The sequence below is a fragment of the Aquila chrysaetos genome, chromosome 11 (genome assembly GCF_900496995.4).
Source record: "Aquila chrysaetos chrysaetos chromosome 11, bAquChr1.4, whole genome shotgun sequence".
Taxonomy (NCBI): Eukaryota; Metazoa; Chordata; class Aves; order Accipitriformes; family Accipitridae; genus Aquila; species Aquila chrysaetos.
The window spans coordinates 393,208-412,288 of record NC_044014.1 but is presented as its reverse complement, the minus strand read 5'-3'; the positions used below and the strand labels follow the sequence as shown (position 1 = coordinate 412,288).

The 19,081-nt window shown below is 39.6% G+C and overlaps 1 protein-coding gene across 3 annotated transcripts in view; it reads left to right on the top strand.

The window, feature by feature from the left end:
- INPP5A (inositol polyphosphate-5-phosphatase A) overlaps window positions 1-19,081 on the top strand; it is a 262,748-nt gene that overhangs the window by 95,376 nt on the left and 148,291 nt on the right. The window lies entirely within an intron of this gene.

Below are 19,081 nucleotides of genomic sequence, written 5' to 3'. Positions count from 1 at the left end.
TAAGTAACATTATTAAGGTATGGGGCAATCGGGTATCTTGTTTGCATTTATATGCAGTAGGGCTAAGGGCAGGACCATTTATACGTTGCTCTAGCAGAACCACGATTTTCTTAACAGCCCTTTTCAAGTAATGCGTGTGAGGAATTTTGTTTGTGCAAACAAAATGTTTGATTTGGAACAGCTCTGGCTTTCAAGAAAAGATGTGAGATTGGAAAATGTGAGAATAATTGCTTAAGAAATTATGAAACGCTGTTTAAGGAACTTGCTAATGTGTTTGTCTGAGGCATTGAACAGTGACTCTGTAGAAAAAATAATAAGTATGCTATTTACTGATACAAACTAATGGGTTTATTAGTGTTTGAAATAATGTTATAATACAGTATTCACAGCCAAAAAGAAAGCAATACATGAGTCTGCTCACTCCCTTTCTATGAGTATCATGGCAGTCAGGTTTCACTGCATACCTTACCAGCTGTACATTTCAAAAAAGGCTTGGAAATGTACCTGATTTTTCACAATTAAATGGATAGGAGAAAAAGATTTTGTTGTATTACGCTACCCAATCATAATCTCAAGATAATACTATTGATGTGAAAAGGCAGTAAGCAGCCCTGTTTCCAAGGGAAAAAATTTGAATAAAAAACTGCACTATTCTCAGTGAAGTTTTGCTGGGCTGAAACCCTGCAGGCTCTGTGAGTGGGGGTCTAATAGATTTCGGCTGTGGAGTAATTCCCAGTGAGAAAGGCCGGTTAAAAAAGGCCTAGGGCTGACGGAGAGGTAGCAGTGTCTCCTTCCGTGAAACCGCCATGGTGATGGTGAATGCACACCAAGTGTCATACGGTACTTTCAAAGAGAAATTAATGTTCGGAGATTTTGATGTTGGATTAAGATGCCACAGACACACACTTACTACTCTGTTAAATGTTTGCAATGTACAAACCCAAACTAGAACCCTTTGACACTGAGGAAGTGTTTCCACTTAGTTTTAGAGGGCTTTCCAAGTGTCTATTGATCAGTGTTCTCTAACAGCACAGAAATAATGTGTCTAATTTAACTGGCCACATGGAAGAGTATAGAAAAAACATTAGTTATCCCTTGAAAGGCTTGGAACATCGATAGGAGGACATAACATTAATGACTTTCCTATACACGAGCTTCAAAAATGGCTAAATGAGGAAGAAATTACAAATTTATTTTCCTATAATTTCAGCAGTTGTCTTGTTTTACTGCACCAGTAAAGCATTAAGCAATGAAATGTCACACAAGGAGTATTTTCCTGATAATTTGTCTGACATGCAAAGCATATAAAACAAAAGAGAAAAAGATGGAAATGTGGGGTTTAGTCATTTTGACAAATTTAGTGATTTTTGCTCATGAAGTCTGGCTAAGAGTCTGCTGCTTCTGTCCAAACAATTTCAAATATTGCTGGTTTCCAAGTGGCTCACTGTATCAGGAACATCTTTGTTGCCTCAATTCTGTGCTTTACCCTGAACACAGATTGCTAATTTTATGGTAATTTATTAACATAAATAAATGTGTAGCAAAAATTATTTGGATCTCAAACTTTTGTTTTTTTCAATAAACGGGATAAATACCAGGTCTCCAGAGGTGGGTAGTAGAAGTCCAGGTTGGGAAGGGGTATATTGTTATCAGTTGCCATCCTTTGGTTGTGCAGTATTAAAGTATAAAGGAGTTTTGGGTTGGTTTCATTTTATCCTACCTTTTCCAGATAAACAGACAACTTCGTTGGGGGAAAAAAATATAAAATCTGATTTCTGAATGAAGTAAAATAACCCTGAACATTCATTCTAGAACTGACTGGCATTACTCCCAGATTGCCTGCAAATTCTTCACAGAGCAAAGTTTCCTACAGTCCTCTGTGCAGGATTCCCTTCCTTCCTGTCGGGTGGGAGTTGAAGCTGGGGGATAAACACTCTTGATTGTTGATAAAGGTAGGTTTGCACATGGTATTTAGAAGTGCATGTGCAACAGATAGTCTTTTATGTTCTTCCACTTTGACTATTCAGGTTGTGCATTTTTCATCTTTAGCATTAGTGGAGAAGCATTTAACCTAACATTTTGAAAAAGACTCCCCATCTGCTCATGAGGATGCACTTTTTTTTCTTTGCTAGAAGTCATTACTGTACCAGGGTTATGAGACATCCATTGTTTCTCTTTCCTTAAACTAGAAGGTATCTCTTTCATACCTGCTTCATAATAAATACGAAAAAAATTGCGCTATAAATAGTAATCGGCATCCTGTGAACAAAAGTTGTGCACAAGGAGGTGATAAAAAAAAAAACCACCAAACCCACAAACAAACAAAAAGCCCTAAAAACACCCTCCAAAACCCAAAGGGATTCTCTTTTTTGTGCCATTTATTTCACATTTATCACTTTCCACTTGTAACCGTTGTGTATTTAGAAAAATGGTCTGAGAGTTTAGGTTATATGTGTAATCATGTTGGTGAGAAGGAAAGTATGACTGCCAAGATGAGATCTGAGAGGCGTGAGGCAGCCTCTGTGTTTGCATGGGGCTTTTCAAAGTGGAGGAAGCTGTGTTGCAGTACTTGAGCTGTGACAATTTCTGTCGCGTGTGGAAGTGAATCTGGCAGGGTACTGCTGACTTCGGTTAAGATGCTGCACTGTAACTCCTGAATGTTTAAGATCCATCCAGGTGTTTTGTGACCACAGTTTTCAGGCTGTGGATCTGGAGTGCAGCGTGGAAGCAGTAAACTGGGATAGGGAAGGGGGGTAAGAACAGTAATTGGATTGCTGATCAGACAGTGTGGACCTATGACGGGATTGAGAAAACAGAAAAATAGGTTTAGTTTCTTCCAAATAACAAGGGTAATAAAAAAAGCAAAGCTTTGTTTGGATCACTGTCAAGGAAGTGCATCAGAATATCCAAGAGGGAACATCTGACAACATGAAGATGATGGAAGGTGTAAATCTTGGCTGCATAATATTAAGCCTCATCTTTAACATATTTGTGAAAATGAGTAGATGTGCGGGTCCTCCTGGGTACTGGTAATAAACTAGGCTGTGTCCCTGGGAGCAGGCTGAAACAGCAAGTGTTCATAGGTATGGCTTGCTGTTGTGGAAGTTATGGGAAATAGGGCTGCTCAGAAATTGGGGTGAGAATTTGGGTGGTCTTCATATTAAAAGTTCATAGTTGGTGGTTTGACCAATTAAGTTAGGGCAATTAGGGTGTTTAGACCACAGAGGAAGAAATCGTGTAAGGAAAGAGAGTATGAACGGATGGGTAATGTACGAGAATGTCAGAAACAAAGTACTAATGATCGGTAAACGTATGGACCTTGAAGGTGGGAGAAGGCAAAATAAATGGTAACTTCAATGTTTAAAAAAAAAAAAAAAAAGGAAAAAAACCTCAACTTTTTTTGCAAGGATTTGTGTCTATTTCAGCTAATTATAATAGTGGCTTATTAATCTCAGGCTCAAAAGGCTGCAACCTAAACTATCTTGCATTCCTGAAGAGGTCTCCAAAAAAGGTGGAGTATTTCTATATTGACTCATTTCGCTGTGGAAGCAGCTGCGGTTATAAATCCCACATTTAAATATCGCTATTACTTACGATCCTCTCTTATGCAAATTTTCATTTAAATAACAGTTCCTGTAATGTTAGATTATTTTAAAGCTTCATGTCTCCTTGATAATCTGGTTACCAGGTAAGAATTGGAAAACCACTCAGTTCCATGGCAGGAACCAACTGCACCAGCTTTGGATCCTAATACAGACAATGTGTGTGTCTTACAAAAAAGTACCTCAGTTCATCCTAACCTTTTCTTTCTCAAGCACACCCTGCCTGGTGGTTTGGTTTGGTTTTGTTTTAATGTTGATGCTGGATGGAATCAGCGCACCCAAATCCCCTGCTGAGATACATGTGCACGGATACAAGTGTTACCAGATTATACCAATGTCTTCTTTTGACATACCACTTATACAAGAAAGCTGCAATCTAATCCCCTAGTTAATATGGTACATTAAAACAGATAATACACTGATGGACTTCTGTGTGCGTGGCAGGGAGGGTTTAAGGCATGATGAAAATAAAGCACTGAGTAACATTTGAAAGGTATTACGGTATTCTGGATACCTAATAGGGTATTTCTTATATTGTAATTATACTTTTAGAATTGAAAAATGATGTTTCTCCAAAACCAGCAGAAAAAGCTTAATATAATACAGAAATAAAGGCCAAGATTCGGGACGGGGTGGGGGGGCAGAGTTACATACCTCTATTTCAGATGTTGCTTTACCATATTTCCAGTTGGCTACCCCAAAACTGAAATATTGCTGAAGTGCTAATAGCTTTAAAACTGGAATTAACATTGCTTATCAGTAAGTGAGAGTGAATTTACAGTATACAAGCTACCTGCACTTGCTTCCATGGGAACAGAGAGTATAAATCTTTGCACTTGAACTCTTATGCTAACTGCTTAATTAGATCTAGATCTGTTGCACTTGCTTTAGACTTTTACCTGAGGTATACATTTTCCCTAGACTCACCCTCTACACAGAAGAGCAAGGACCACTTTCTGGCAGTACCTGTATTTACCTTTTCGACAATAGTGGGAGAATACTGTGTGTATGTCAGACGCCTCAAAGGTGTATGGGGAAGGAAGGGATGAAAAAAATAATTTGGAGAGTGCTATTTTCCATGGAAGGATTCAGTGCAGAACAGCTGCTGTAAATTCATTTTGAGTAGTAATTGCTCCATGTAGACAAGGGTTATTCTTCTGTATATGGAAATGTTTTTTTGAGGGACCAAAAAAAAAAAAGTAACTTCAGTGGGCTAGGAAGAGTGAGAAAAATCTGAGCTAAAAAATTAGAATGCTTTGAAAATAGAAACTTAAATAAACTGTTTTCTGTTGATAAGTACCGATACCTTGCTTTTGGGTCCCTTTACAGCAGTTAAAGATTGTCGTTTGGGGTCCCTAGAAAACAGTACAAGATTTGCAGAAGATTCTGTATAGTGCGGGGCTGTGTGTGAAAAGCAGAGTTTGTTTTGTCCCTGACCGCAGTAAAGCATTGCTTCAGGCTGCTTCTGTCAGCTCTGGCCAGGAAGGCGTCTCAGAGCAGCTGTTCAAGAAACAGGCGCTTTCGTAGGGAAGAAGTTGATTTTATGTTGTGAGTTTTGGCAAACTCGAGGAGAGATCATTCTGGATAGTTTTGGTCTGTCAGTGGCTGGTTCACTGGTTGTGAGAATGAGACCTTCTCTCCTAGGAATGAGATGCAAAGAGGAGTTCTTCCCCCTGCCGTTGCTGTTACAAGCCACGTCTTTGTTGTCCTCCTTCAGTCAGCTGTTTTCAGCAGAGCTGGCTGTGGCAGAGCAGCATCCTCCATGAGCAGGGCAGGGGAGCGAGGGGAGAGCCAGCGAGTGCTGAGCACTGCCGCTTCCCTGGGGACCTCCTGGTGGTCCTGCAGCTCTCGCGCCCCTCACCTCCGAGCCATTCAACAAGGCACTCAAGCTCTCTGCCTTATTTTCATCATCCATGAAATGGTGCTGATCATTGCCTCTGCTCTCAAATTTATTACCTTTCATTGGATATTTAGAATTCACTAATATTAATATACTGATATTAATATTTTCCTGTTTGTTTCCTGCAAAGTACTTGAATTATGTACATATATATGCAAAGAAATGGGATCTTTCATGGCAGCAGAAGCCTGGGTGCAGGTTTCAAGATGCTCTCCACCAGAGACTTGTATCTTTTGTAGACTCCAAGTGCACCTGATGATGTGAACATGATTTCAGCTGAGTAAATTTTTTCTCCTTGCTGCAAATGTATGTACACTTACGTTATGTTTATACACTTAGTTCCTAGGCAGTTGCAATTTATGAAATGAAGAGAGCACAGGGCTGTCACAATCATCCACCCTTAAAAAACTACTACATGAGAAGAGATATTTGGAGGTTTGCAAAAGGACATGTAGCTGTATCTAATATTGGGTACCTGTTGTCATGGAGTAAATAAAATATATTCTAAATATTCAAACTCTGAGGAGAAATGAAGGCAGGAGAGGTGTTAGAACAGAAGAAATAGAAACTTTTACAAGCAACCTTGAGAACAGTTATACACTCAAGACATCCCATGACTGTGATGTCCATTAGGTCAGAACTTGGCAATAATTCTTCAGTTGGATGGGTATTTCTCCTCTTTATTGTTTACCAGGGGTCTTCCAAGTTTGAGAAACTGCCATTTCTGTGTTTTGTGTGATGCACTTGTTGGCTTCTCATAACACATCTTTGGCTGGGTATCCAGTTTATTGGATGCCTGAAAAATATTTTATGCATGGTTGGCTGTAGTCTTAGGAAGTCACAATAGGCTTAAACCTCCAGGAGGACCAAGACTATACTCTGTATAATCCTAAGAAATTATCAGATGGTGAGAATTATTGTCTGTAATTTGGTTCCTGCAGAGGCTGACTTCCTCACTTGGGATGACCCCTGCCCCCTTTCAGGTAATTTCTCAGACAAATGAAAGGGTAGCCTAAGCCAGCAGATGAGCAAATGCTATACAGCAGTCTTCACAGCAGAGGTGGTCCAGGTTGGCACAGAGGAAGTTCAGGCTTCCAGCGAGAAATCTGCATGTGAAAATTCTCTGTCATTTCAGTGAAACCACACAGAGGTGGTAGGGGGGAAACCACAGGGTACTTCGAGTACAGACGACTCTCAGCTGTATCTCAGGACTCTGCATTATTTCAGTCTGAAGTAAATCCAGTCCCTTAGCTTTTGTAGGCATACTTAGATTTGAAGCTTACTATTGCATTTCAGTACTGTCAGTACCTTTTATATGCAGACAGCCTATCTGACAGGGTCAAACTCTGAATCTGAACAAATCCTGAACCAGCTTGCGGAGCTGGAGACGATTGCACTTGGCAAGCTTTCCTTATGATTTCTAGTGCACTAGAGGTCTACTTAATTTTTTTGCCTTTAACAGTGAGCCAAAAAAAAATCACTTGCAAAGTGTCCGTAAATCTTCTTCAGAGGTTGCAGTGGATATTTAACAGGCCAGTAAAATGGTATGTCTTTATACTGGCTGAGTGGGAAGGATGATGTTCCTTAGCAAGGATAATGGAGTGGAGAAGTCTGGAGAGTGCTATCCAAGGTGTATATCTCCTTCAAAGCATATCCAGTGATCAATGTTTTCCATGGGGACCTTGGACCTGTGCTCTGTCTTTAGCCTTTCTCCCAGGTGAGAGATACCAACACACAAACTTGTTCTCTGCAACCCTTCTGCCAGACATTCGAATAACCCATGAGAGTGCCAGGATCCTATGGCTAGTCTCAGCCAGGTTTTAAAGTACTTGTTTTCTGATCTCCTGCTACTAATGGGATAGTTAAAAATCTCATTCTTTGACCTGGATCCAAAGCTGGGTTTTTTGTAGTTGGTGCTTTGGTTTCTGATTGACAGAGGTGAACAAACCAAGAATGTTTTCCTTAGTTGCTGAGATTTAATTGGGAAATAGGGTGCTTTGCAGTGAATCCAAGGACTGTTCCTTCTAAACAGTGTCACAAAAGCACGGATGACCGCCCATACATTTGGATCATTTGTTAGTCGGCTGCGATTCTCTACTGTTACCGTTCAGGACTTGAATTTCAAAGCAGGCATCTGTCCATCTTAATAGAGAAGAGGCGTATCAGGAAGACTGTGCTTGATTGCTGTGCATGTCCCCGTGAGTCCAAGGTAGTCTCCTTATCCTGACTTTGCAGTGCTGCTGTCAGTAAGCCAGAAGCTGCTTGGCTTTCAGTTAATGTCATTACATAATGCTGCTCCTTTAATATGACCTTTAGCTCTGATACATAATTTGGAGAAATAGTCCTGCATTTACTTTTCAGTTAGTATTCTGGAGCATACCCCAGGAGGATGACTATCATTTATTACTCTTCCAAGCACAGGACTTCATGAAGGCAATTTTTTAAAGAGCATGAGCTATTAATTATGCTAAGAAAATAATGTGTTACTCTGAGCAGTCCATCCAGAGAGTCGCATTTCCTCCTTGTCTCTGCTGCTTGTTTTCTAGGATATGTTAAGAAGAAAGTGTGAGATTTCCCCATAAATGCTCCCATTTTGGTATCCACCTAGTTTCACATGAGTAATCCTTTTAAGGAACTGATTACTGCACTAAAGGGCAAATAACAGCTCTTTTATGGTGTCACCAATGACTTCCTGGGGATAGACATGAACATTTTGTTAAGAACTCACTCAAAGGTGTGCAATTAGTCCTTGGTTTTGAGTTGTGGTTCCTTGATGGTGCAAATACTTGGTCCGTAATTACAGTGTAGTCTGCTTGAAGCAGTTACCTGTGCAGTGCTTACATGCCTGGGTAGGCTTGAGTCTTCCAAGCCCTGCTGTCTGCGAGTCCCACAGACCACATCCTCATGCGGCATACATGCCGTCCCCGACCTCCTTGTCACTTGACTTGCATACAGTAAAACCTGCAGTTAATACTCTTCTAAGTACTTAAAAATAGTCTTCCTTTTCCTGTGGTGATACGTGTTTGTGTAGCATCTTGATCATCTTACTCTGGAAGGATTGAATGCCACTGAGAAAGGGAATTTTGAAGCCCTAAGTCTGTATGTAAAAGGTGCCTTTGAAGTCAGTACATAACACTGGAAAGGAGGTAGCTAAATTCAGACCAGAGTGAAGTTAGCTGTGACAATGCAGGACGCAGTACATGCCATTTTCTGCGGCTCTTGGAGAGGCAGCACATCTTTAAACTGCTGCAATGAAAGAGATGTCAGGGCAGCGATCCACTGGCCGGGTCCATAATTCTCCCTGCCTGCCTCCATCAGCCCCAATAGCAGCGATCAATAGAGCCACTGGTGCCCAAGAGCGATGCCTCTTACCGCAGGAGACCCTCCCTCCTGCTCTCCCCTGCGCGCTTGTTCCCTTTCAGCTACCGGAACAATGTTTTGAAATTTATGGAAAATTAATTATCGATTACAGATGTGCCCTGGTTCAAGGAAGGTAGAAACGAATGGATGCATTTACGATGAGGGACGTAATCCGCTTTATGAAACTGATTGTCTTTTGCTCCGCTCCTGCCCTCCCTCTTTTTCTCTTCTCTCTCCTCCCGCCCCCTCCCCCTTCCCGTACGCTGGATAAAAGACAGGCCTGATAAAGTGAGAGAAACAAGATTGGTTTTCTAAGGGCACCAGGCCCTTCATGATCAGCTAAATCATGGGCTGTCTGGCTCTCTGGCTGGGTGATGACCTGCTCCCCGCGCCGCGGCACTTGCACCCCCCTGCGGGATGTTATGATGTGCACCCAGGCGGCTGCAGGGGGCTGCAGTGAAGGTGAAACTGTCATATCGATCTTTTTAGCACTAAAATATGAGCCACTTTACTCCGCTCCCCGATGCTGTGATGTGAAAAATAATAACTGGGATCCAAATTAAAAATATTGATCTCTGGAAGGTGTTGAAAGTAAATAAACACCTTCCGAAGTTTTCGGGTCAGCCAAGAAATGGTATTCAGCAATAAATGTGTCGGCATGTCAGAATCCAGGGTTCTTGATCTGTTTTTCCTTTTGAATTGATTTTTCATTACTTACTTCCTAAAAGTGTTGGAATTTGGTCCTCTACCGTTAAATCCCAGTGTTTGGGCAAATTATTTCTTTGGGGCTTATGAGGTGCTCCTAATCCACTCGCTCATTGATTGATTGATTTTTGACTCAATAAACTTGCATTACCCTTGCTTTATTTAAGGCTTCCATCATAATTTTTTGTACATTTAGGCTTGACTTTTTTATTTCCTTCTAACAGATGAGCTGACATTGGTCTATCAAACATGTGGGAAAACAATTGCCACAAGGTTAATTTTATTGCTAGCTCCATGCATTTTAAGTAGGTGCCAGGTATTTTCCACTACAGGCTGATAAATTGCAGTTGAACCACTAAAGCATAAGAATGAACAGCAGCACTGTAACAACAACAGAAACCCCATATAAACGCATCACATAGTATAAGCATTAAATGGATTATTTTTGCTTCATTGGTTTAACTTCATTTTACATCTAGCCAGAAATAGGTACGCAGTAATGTAATGAACTCTTTGACTGTTACTCTGCTCATGCGCTAATGCTGCAGTGTTATGAATTGTGGTGGCGTGGGTATTTCTGATTAGTGGAAACAATAAAAGGCAGTAACATGCATTTTCAAAAAAGTTATTTTTCCTTACAAACTAGCCAGTTTATTTTTCGATATCAAAACATTCTTCGGGAAAAGATACATTGATGTTACTATTCTCTGGCAACTCTCATGAACCTGCTTTTTAATGTTGTTACAAGAAATGGCAGACTGCCTGCCCTATTCTTAAAGGTGGTAGAAAAAGAAAAGTTGTGATGAGAATGAGTGTGGCTTCTTTCATTAACAGAGAAAAGTTTGGTCAATGTTAAAAAAAGTGGGTTAAAAAGCCCCTTAAGCAATTAGGTGTTTACTGTAGAGTCTTAAATGTATCCGAGTTTTCACTGAGTCAGTACTCACACCTTTGCAAATTTCTGTGCATCTGAGTTCGCATTTTACAGTGTTCCTTTCCTAGATTTACTAGCCAGTGCCTGATGGTTCAAATACAGTTAAGCTCATGTGTTTATTGTGTTTAATACAAGGAGGCACAATCAATTAAGAGGAATAAAACTAGAGCTCCATAAGTTACTTTATGGAGCTGATCGCAGTTTAGTCATTGTCCACTTTCCTGCGTAACTGCATTTTATCAGCCAGTTTTTGCTTTTGTTCATGTGCATCTTGTTAACGTCCAGAGGCTCCTTGGAAGTAGCCAACAGATATTTTTGGTTGAATTCTCTCAAATGTATCCATGTGCAGGAGTTTGATTAAAATTCCTGGGGTTCGTATTATTTTTTTTTTATTTTTTTGTAAAAGCCTCAGTCTGTCTGTCTAGTGTTCGTGTGGCTTGACACTAAGTATGCTACCCAGCTCCCAGGTTTGTAGCACTTATACATAAAAATACGTATCACCACCTGTGCAGCGAAATCTGACCTAAGACAATTTCTACAAGTTTTGTGTTTAGGATAGATTTTTTTTTTTTAAGTGTCATAATTAAATTATAAGTAGGGTATACTAAAAAAGGTGGGGGGTGGGACTGTCAAAACATGTGGTATAGTCTCCTTCTAGACCTTGATTAGTAGCAAGCTTCAGATCTGCGCGTCAGTCCCTGAGACGTTCCAGTCTCTGCTCTCAGGAGTTTCCCTGTTGAGGCTGACAGCTCCATGGCTCCTGCAGCACACTCGTCCTGGGAAGTGATAATTACAGGGGGTGAGGAGGGTCATCAGTTACAGTGGACAAAATTTCAAATAAGACTTTAAAGATGAGGAACAAAACCTTGAATTTGACAGGGTATCCCACGAGACGCTTGGGGCACGGGGATGGTTGTGGCAGGGCAATGCTCTGGTCGGCTGCAAGGAGGAGCCTGGTGGGTATCCTGGCCGGGAACGGGTGCCGTTCGTGCCCACAGCCAGGGTCTAGAGTCTGCCACAAGGAAGGGTGAAGCGTGAGGAGAAGATTCTTCAAGGGACATTGTGGGAGCGGAATTTTGAACTTTGTTGCTGGATGTTTTCATGAAAACAATTTGTGTGGCAATAGCATTTATATGTAAGTGTTAAGACACTAACATTTTGTGTTATGTATGCAGCTTGCCTGAATGCACAGAGTACTTGGGTGTCCTTGAAGAGTTTTGCCTCTAAGCGTTCCCTTTCTTGCATGGAAGCGGACTGAATTGTGGCGAGCCCAGGCTGGGCGTCTCTGTGGTCTGTGGGCATGCAGTTCTGGCGCAGCGTGCCTGGGCAGACAGGGATCAGTGGGGCTGCCAACGGACCCTTTTGCTGGAAGAACGTGAATGATAAATGGCTTGCTTATGTGTCGGGAATCAGTGGCACTTGAGATCCTGCCCTCAGCTTTAGTATCTTTTGTGAGGTGAGGCGCTTCGTTGCTTTGGATCACTTTGCGTCTCACAATCGACACGATGGATCGTGTTAACAGAAAGCGCCCAAGTGTTAATTGACTGTGGCTGCAAAAGGGCATTGGGGAGTGGGTCACACAGTGACACCCATGAAAACAACTGTAGTGGATGTCCTTCTCCTCTCTGACTTTCCTTTCCCATTTCTGGCACAGAGCTTTTGAATCTCCTCTGCTGAGCATTGCAGACTTGAATTCAAGTTATGGGATTTAATATTTTTAAAGAATTTCTAGGCGCAGTGTAAGTCACTCTTGTGCCCCAGAGCTTTAGGGCATGAGCTGTGGTCTTCCTCTGGAAAAGAGAGGAGGAGAGAGGGATAGGAGGTAGGAAGCCTTTAACGCTGGTTTTGCTGGGCTGCAGTTTCTCTTGCTATTTATAAGCCTTTGGCATTTGGAGGGATGTGCATTTACATATGCATACATATGCTTTTTTAATCATAGCAGTTGGGTTGTCATGAATTTGTGGTGGCCATAGCTGTTCTGTTTCTGGTGATCTGGGAGCAGAAGGAGCAAACGAAGCAGCAGAGCCTAAAACATGGCTGGGTTTTGAGCTCTCATGTGGAGACTGCTTGCTGGCTGTTACCGGCTCACTGATAGTTCACCATGTCTTGGAAGATCCATTTTGTAACCTGCAGTATGTTTCATATGCTTTCAGATCACTTGTGATGAGGGGAATGAAAAAAAAAAGGGGGGGGGGGGGGGAATTTTTATTAATGTCAGTCTTGTAAATGCAGTTTTTAAACCTGACATTCTCCTATTTGTATGTGCTACATAGCAAAGATCCTGTGTTTATTTTCAGGGACACCTTTTGACTGTGGGTTAACTGATGTTCTTAGAGTTTGTTCATAAAAGGTCCACTTCAGTAATCATAAAAATGGAAAAGGAACAGCTCTGTAAGAATGTAGGCCAAGAAAACAGTACAATAGTAAAAACACAGGTTCACATGTTCTCTTAGCAATGTAGAGGTGGAGAACAAGAAAGAATTAATAACAGTCTTAAAAACATTGTCTTCCTCCTTCATAACTTTGCAGTCATTATCCTGTGGGCATATTTGATCCTGTGGGCTGTGTCTGGCACAGTGGTCACTTAGACTTTTTTCCTTTGCTATTCAGAAGTATTTCCAAGTGGAAAAAAAACAGTATTAGGTATTTTTGGATATCTCAGAAGAGTTCGTTATGCCCTGCCTTTAGGAGGAGTTGATGACAGCATAACACCTGCTCACCAAGGCTCAGTAGCCATGGTGCCTGGAGGAGGACCAGCAACCCACCTGGAATTGGGCATCCCTTTCAGCTTGTACATTCACAACTCACGCAGCAAAGTCACTTTTGAAGAAGGTGCGAACTCTTCCCTGTTGTGTGGGGGTAGTAGTTCTCCTCTTGGAAAATTACAATTGTTTTTTTCCTCACCCATTAATTTGCAAAACAGACTGAATGATCTATGATCCAAGCCCAAGTACAGTGAAATTATATGATCTTATGATAGGTAAATTCTTGGCAGGAACAGGATTTACCTGCTTTTTTTATGTTTATCCACTGTCTTCTGTGGGTCAGTGTTTCATCCACTACTTTACTTGTGTGTGCCTTGAAGGAAATGTACACGTGACATGTCAGAACTTTTAATGTCTTTGGGTTGGTTTCTCCTCAGATAAGCATCCCTACTGAAACCCAGGGTGTGAGCAGCTTGCATCTGAAGGGTGCCACCTCTTTCTGAAGTTGGCAGTACTGTTGTCCCAAAGTTGGTTTGGGGAGTCCGGAGAAGAGCAGCAAGACTTACTGGAGCTCAAGAAAAGATAAGCTGTGAAGAATTGGCAATACTGGGTGTGGCTTAGTCTGGATAGGAGAAGACTGAGGAAGGCAGAGGGAATAAGCTTTTCCCCATATTGTCTGAAAAAGACAAAACAAATTAAAAAAAAAAAAAAAGTCCCTTAAATTTTACAGTGGAAGCTTCCATGAGCAGGTTATGCAAGCAGCTATTAGGAATGACTTACAGTTGGTCAGGCTATGGTAGCAGGGGCGACTTCCCAGGGACAAATCCCTCTCTTTCTGTGGTTCTGTTTCATCTTGGAAATTAAAGAGAGTCCCACTATGTATTTTCTATTTCTCTCTATTTTGAAAAACCTTTTTATTTCATTGGTGAAAAGGAGAACTTTGAATTTCATCATCCTGACACCTGACAATACTAATTCATTGGTTTAAAGAGACTGCAATACAAAAACATCAGCAGCTGCTGTAACACTGTGTCATTTTCTTAATCACATCACATTATCCTAAGCAAACTCCTACTGGTTATGGTATTTTAAAAAAAAAAAAAGTCAGTAGCTGTTTAACTATTATTAACTGTGTTCAGTTTGTCCTTTTAAGTTAAGATCAGTGTTTGGGCCAGAATGTCTTTTAATTCAATCACTTGTCACTAGACTTTCTTAAAGAGTAAGAAAAATACGTAACTGACATGTTGGCAAAGGTTTGACCAAGCTGTATTGTGGTTCAACCGTATATCACGGGAAAAGACAAATATGATTGAATGCTGTGTCATAGCACCACATGTGGGAAACAAATATTCTGCAAGAAATCTATTGGTGAACAAACTGAAAAATTGTTAAGCTCTTAAAGAGCTTAAAGGCTTGTTAGCATTTTTTGACAGAAAACCACTGAAGCAGTGAACATAAAAAGAAAGAGCAAAATAGTCATAATGGCTGATTCAGAATTTAGATTTGTGGTTCTGTTCATTCAGTGTACTTTCTCTGTAAGGATGCTTGTTCCTCTTGCTGGAACTGGTAAGGAACTTTCTTCTGACACCTGTGAGCCTTTTCACCCTGTTGTTTGAGAACTGCTCCAATTACACAATTTTCACTTGTGCTCAGAGAATTTATCAAGTTACCTTTTGTCAAAACAGTAGTGAAAGTCTTAGTAAGACAGGACTTGTTTTTTTTTTTTATAAAATACCATTTTCCTTCAGGTGTTAGGATGGGTTTTGCTAAAGGGGCTGAGCCCACAATGTTTGGGTCTAACATGACCATCTGCTACCTCACTGAAAAGGGTTTATTTGTCCAAGACCGGTAGCTGATGTGAACACCTTCTTGTGTAGCTGCCAGCTTAGGACAAAGACTTCACATCATCCAGATGAAGCCCCCTTTACTGCATGTTCTAAATGAAGCAAATATGCATAGTAGGTATGAAGATCAGATGAGATTAATAATCTATTAAGGCACTTTGGTTTTGTTTATCTTCTCACAGGTTAATAAAAGTCTAGTAGAAAAAAATTAGCCGATACTAGACATAGTATTAAAAAGAAAAGTTCCTTTCAAACAGAACAATCATGAGCATAAACAAATATCAGTCTACTCCCAATAAGGTTGTTTTTGTTCCTACTGACAAACATTATTTCTTTAAAAGCTTATCAAATGAAATTTTAAAAGCAAAATGAATTTGAACACTTCCTACCTTCAACAGCAAAGATATGTTTAATAGTTCTGAATGAATCTGTCAGTTGTGGTTAATTTTACCGATGCTTTCTTAAGTCTTAAAGCACCAAGATCACTGATAATTACTAAGCTTTGTAAAGCAAACACAGGTCAACGTGTGCATGATAAATGGAGCTATTATTGTACATAGGGAAACAATTAATTTGTTGCTCCATATGGTCTGATGTCCATTAACATGCCCTACTAATAATGCAAAACAGAGAAGCTGTAATAGAGTGTTCGCAGGTTTTAGGTTATGTACAAAGGAAAGTATTCTAATAATCTATTCAGACACTAATTTGAAAGTAGTATTTTTCTTTCCTTCTTTCCAGCTAGCAAGTAATGAGTTTTTCCTTTGACTGGTGAGGTTAGACAGCTGTCGTCATCTTTACCATAGCAGAATCGGCTTTTTGCTGGTCTGCCTTGAAAAAGGGAGCAGTGTTCTCTCTTTTCCTACAAATGCAGGGAAACTTGATGAAAAACATCTCAGTCTTGTTCAAGTCTCTTACCACATCTTTTTAATATATGTTCTATTAATTCAATTAGCTCTAGAATACATGTAGTATTATATAGTCAGCACTCACATCTGAATTAATTTTTGGTGCTGCTTAACAGGGGAAGTATTTTTAAGATGTCAGTGCGTATACTGAATAAAATTGTCAACAGCGATAATTTTGCTGTGGTGTGAGAACAATGTTACTTGATGTTTCCCAACTTAATTTTAAAAAAACCTCCAAAAAATGTCTCTTTGATCTCCTCTTTGAAGTTTCCTGGAGAAAAGTAATTTCTGACTAACACATACATGCTTATCATATGCTATGGCAGTAGCCAAGTCTGTGCCTGTCACTAACATGAGAAAAGAAAGAATGAAGAGCAGTGTTTGAAAGTACCACGGGAATCCCAAAGCAACAGTGGCTTCACTAGTTCGATGTGCTTTCTGATAATATTTTTAAAGATAGTGATTTGGTTCTGTTTTGATGCAGTAGCTTTATAATTGAAAGTTTTTGTAATTATGAGAGCAAAATGTAATTAACTCACAGCAATATTCAGTGTGTTTCCAGATTAAAAAAAAAAAAAAAAAAAAAAAACACCAAAACAAAAAACCCAAACCAAAACAACCCACTGACTATAGTCTGCCACTTCTGAACATTGTCTTCTGAGTTTTGAATCTGTAGCTATTCTTTCAGGAGAAAGCCATTTTTTATTAAAGCAAATGGAAGTCAGGACTTTAATTTGACCTCTGCTATACCAGCAGTTCCTACGTTTAAGGGGTTAGCAATGAAATATCAAGCCTACGGTACATGACTCAATCAGCTTTCCTTAATTTTCATTTCAAAATTCTGTTTGTGCTAGAGTTAATGCATTTAACTTAAAAACTTAAACTTCTATTTAAAGTTTAGTTAGTTAATTTTATTTTCATGATTATTGTGAAAAAAAATTAATAGTCTTTGGTTACCCTTTTAGGGTTTGTCTTTTGACAGTTCCTCTAAGAAAACCTGTGATTTGATAGATTTTCTGATTAAATACTTGAGACACAGTAGATGTTTTAATTGTCCTGAGATACATTTTTTTATTGAGAGTCTGTGGCAATCTGCAATCTGCTTTTTAGAAACACTGATTGATGAATTCTGCTGTCATTTAAACTAAAAGTTAATAAGACAGACCTATGTGGATCTGATGCAAGTTATTAGACCTGTAAGGCACTTTAATATATGCCATTTATTATTCAAAGAAGTGCAAGCCAAAAATGTTTCACATGCACTAATAAAAATTCAATATAATTATTTCAGAGAACTTCAGGAAATGTAAACGGTCAGATAAACTGAATTTATTAAAACAATATCCAGTGACAGGAATGCTGATTGACCCTCTTAGAGCTCTACTTTGACCTGTTGGTACCTCTTTCAGCAGGAACTTGTTACTGCTTGAACATCCTTTGCAGAAGAAGTTTTCCACTGTTCCTTATTGTTGAATTAAATTAATGACATTTGGTGTTTCACTTTTGCTATCTGCTTCAAAATATCAAATATTGATGGCTGTGTCCAGTGTTTTGCCTAAATTGCTGTGGTTTTCTGTATTCTGGAGTCCTAGAGATGAGCTCAAGTAACAATAGCTCGGCTACATTTTCAGCTAGTCAGACTTGAAATACAAACCAAATCCTATGGCTGTCTCATAAAGTTTAAGGTTTTCTATTATTAAAATCTTCCTTTGAAATAATAAATGACTACAGGCTGTCACGGCAGGGTCTAGAAAGGCCAGCACGTAGAATGGGCTGAGATTTCATCTGAGCGTAGTTGAGTTTTATAGATCTATTTATGAGATCCAGTACTGTAATGATGTAATTTTACTTGTCTAATAAATGTAGCTGTACAAGCAAAGGATAGCAAACATTTCCATTGTGACCAAAATCCTTTAAACTGCAGCCACTTTGATCTTAGAGCTCATGCTATTTAATAAATGCTGGCTATTCTTCTAACAATCACAATTATTTAAAGGGTTTTCAAAAGGGATAGAGCAAATCAAATAAAACAATTACTGTTGTATCTCATTCTGAAGTTAAGTGTATTTTTTATGTGGGTCTTGTTTAGTGTCTCCTCCCAGTTTTCATCCATTATCACAATAATTGAGTTTGTAGCTGGAATTAAATTTATCAAATTGTGTTATCCTCTTTTGAAATTGGATAGGTATCCTGGCAGTGGGAGCTAGAAGTTAATCTGCTTTGCTAAAGCCTCCAGTGGCACAGCGGCAACAGGATTGAGAAGGCTCAAACATTTTCCTGTCACCCTGGACACGATGTAATTTCTCCTCAATCCCTTGTGCAAATAATGACATTTGAATCGAGCATTAACAGGCTTAATTACTTTAAAATTGTCATTTTAATTTACACTGATATAGTATTGATCATACAAGCAGAGATTAAGCTGTTCACTGGAGCAGATGATGGGGAATTAAACATTAAAGGGTCCTCGTGGGGCTGAGAGGCCGCCCAGAGAGTGCCAGAAGAGGAATGATATTTCTCCGTAATGAACTGGCGGCATGCAGGGACATGAATCTTTGGCCTACTGGAAAAAGGGAAATAATGGGGTTTGGGAAGCATTTGCAGGTTATTCATTCGCTGCCATGCACCAATTCTCCAGTGATTCATCCACCTCACCAACATTTATTTATCTAGCAAATTCAGGAGCTCTGACCTTTCTGCTAAGTACATTTAACATAAGACAGAGTGAAATATTTCAGGTGTAACTTTTTACAAATATTAGTTATTGTTTCTTATTTCTAACTAATATTAAACAGAGTTATTTAATCTGCCATACATACTTGCACCCATTTGCACGGCTCATGATGATCAGATGGACTTCATAAAAAGATCCAAATATTGTGGGATTAAACGAGGTCTTCCAAAGTCCTTGACCTCATTTAGTTACAGTCTGATTTTCTTCTTTGGTAAACCTGAATTAAAGTTAATTTAAAGCAAGCTGACACAAGTTTATGTGGAAGATTATACAGCATGTAATAGTAAAAATGACGACTAATCCTTGTAAAACCTCTAACCTAAAAATGTCACCGCTCTTGCATGAAGTATACTTCAAAAGTCCAAGAAGATACACGGAATAATTTAAAGCCA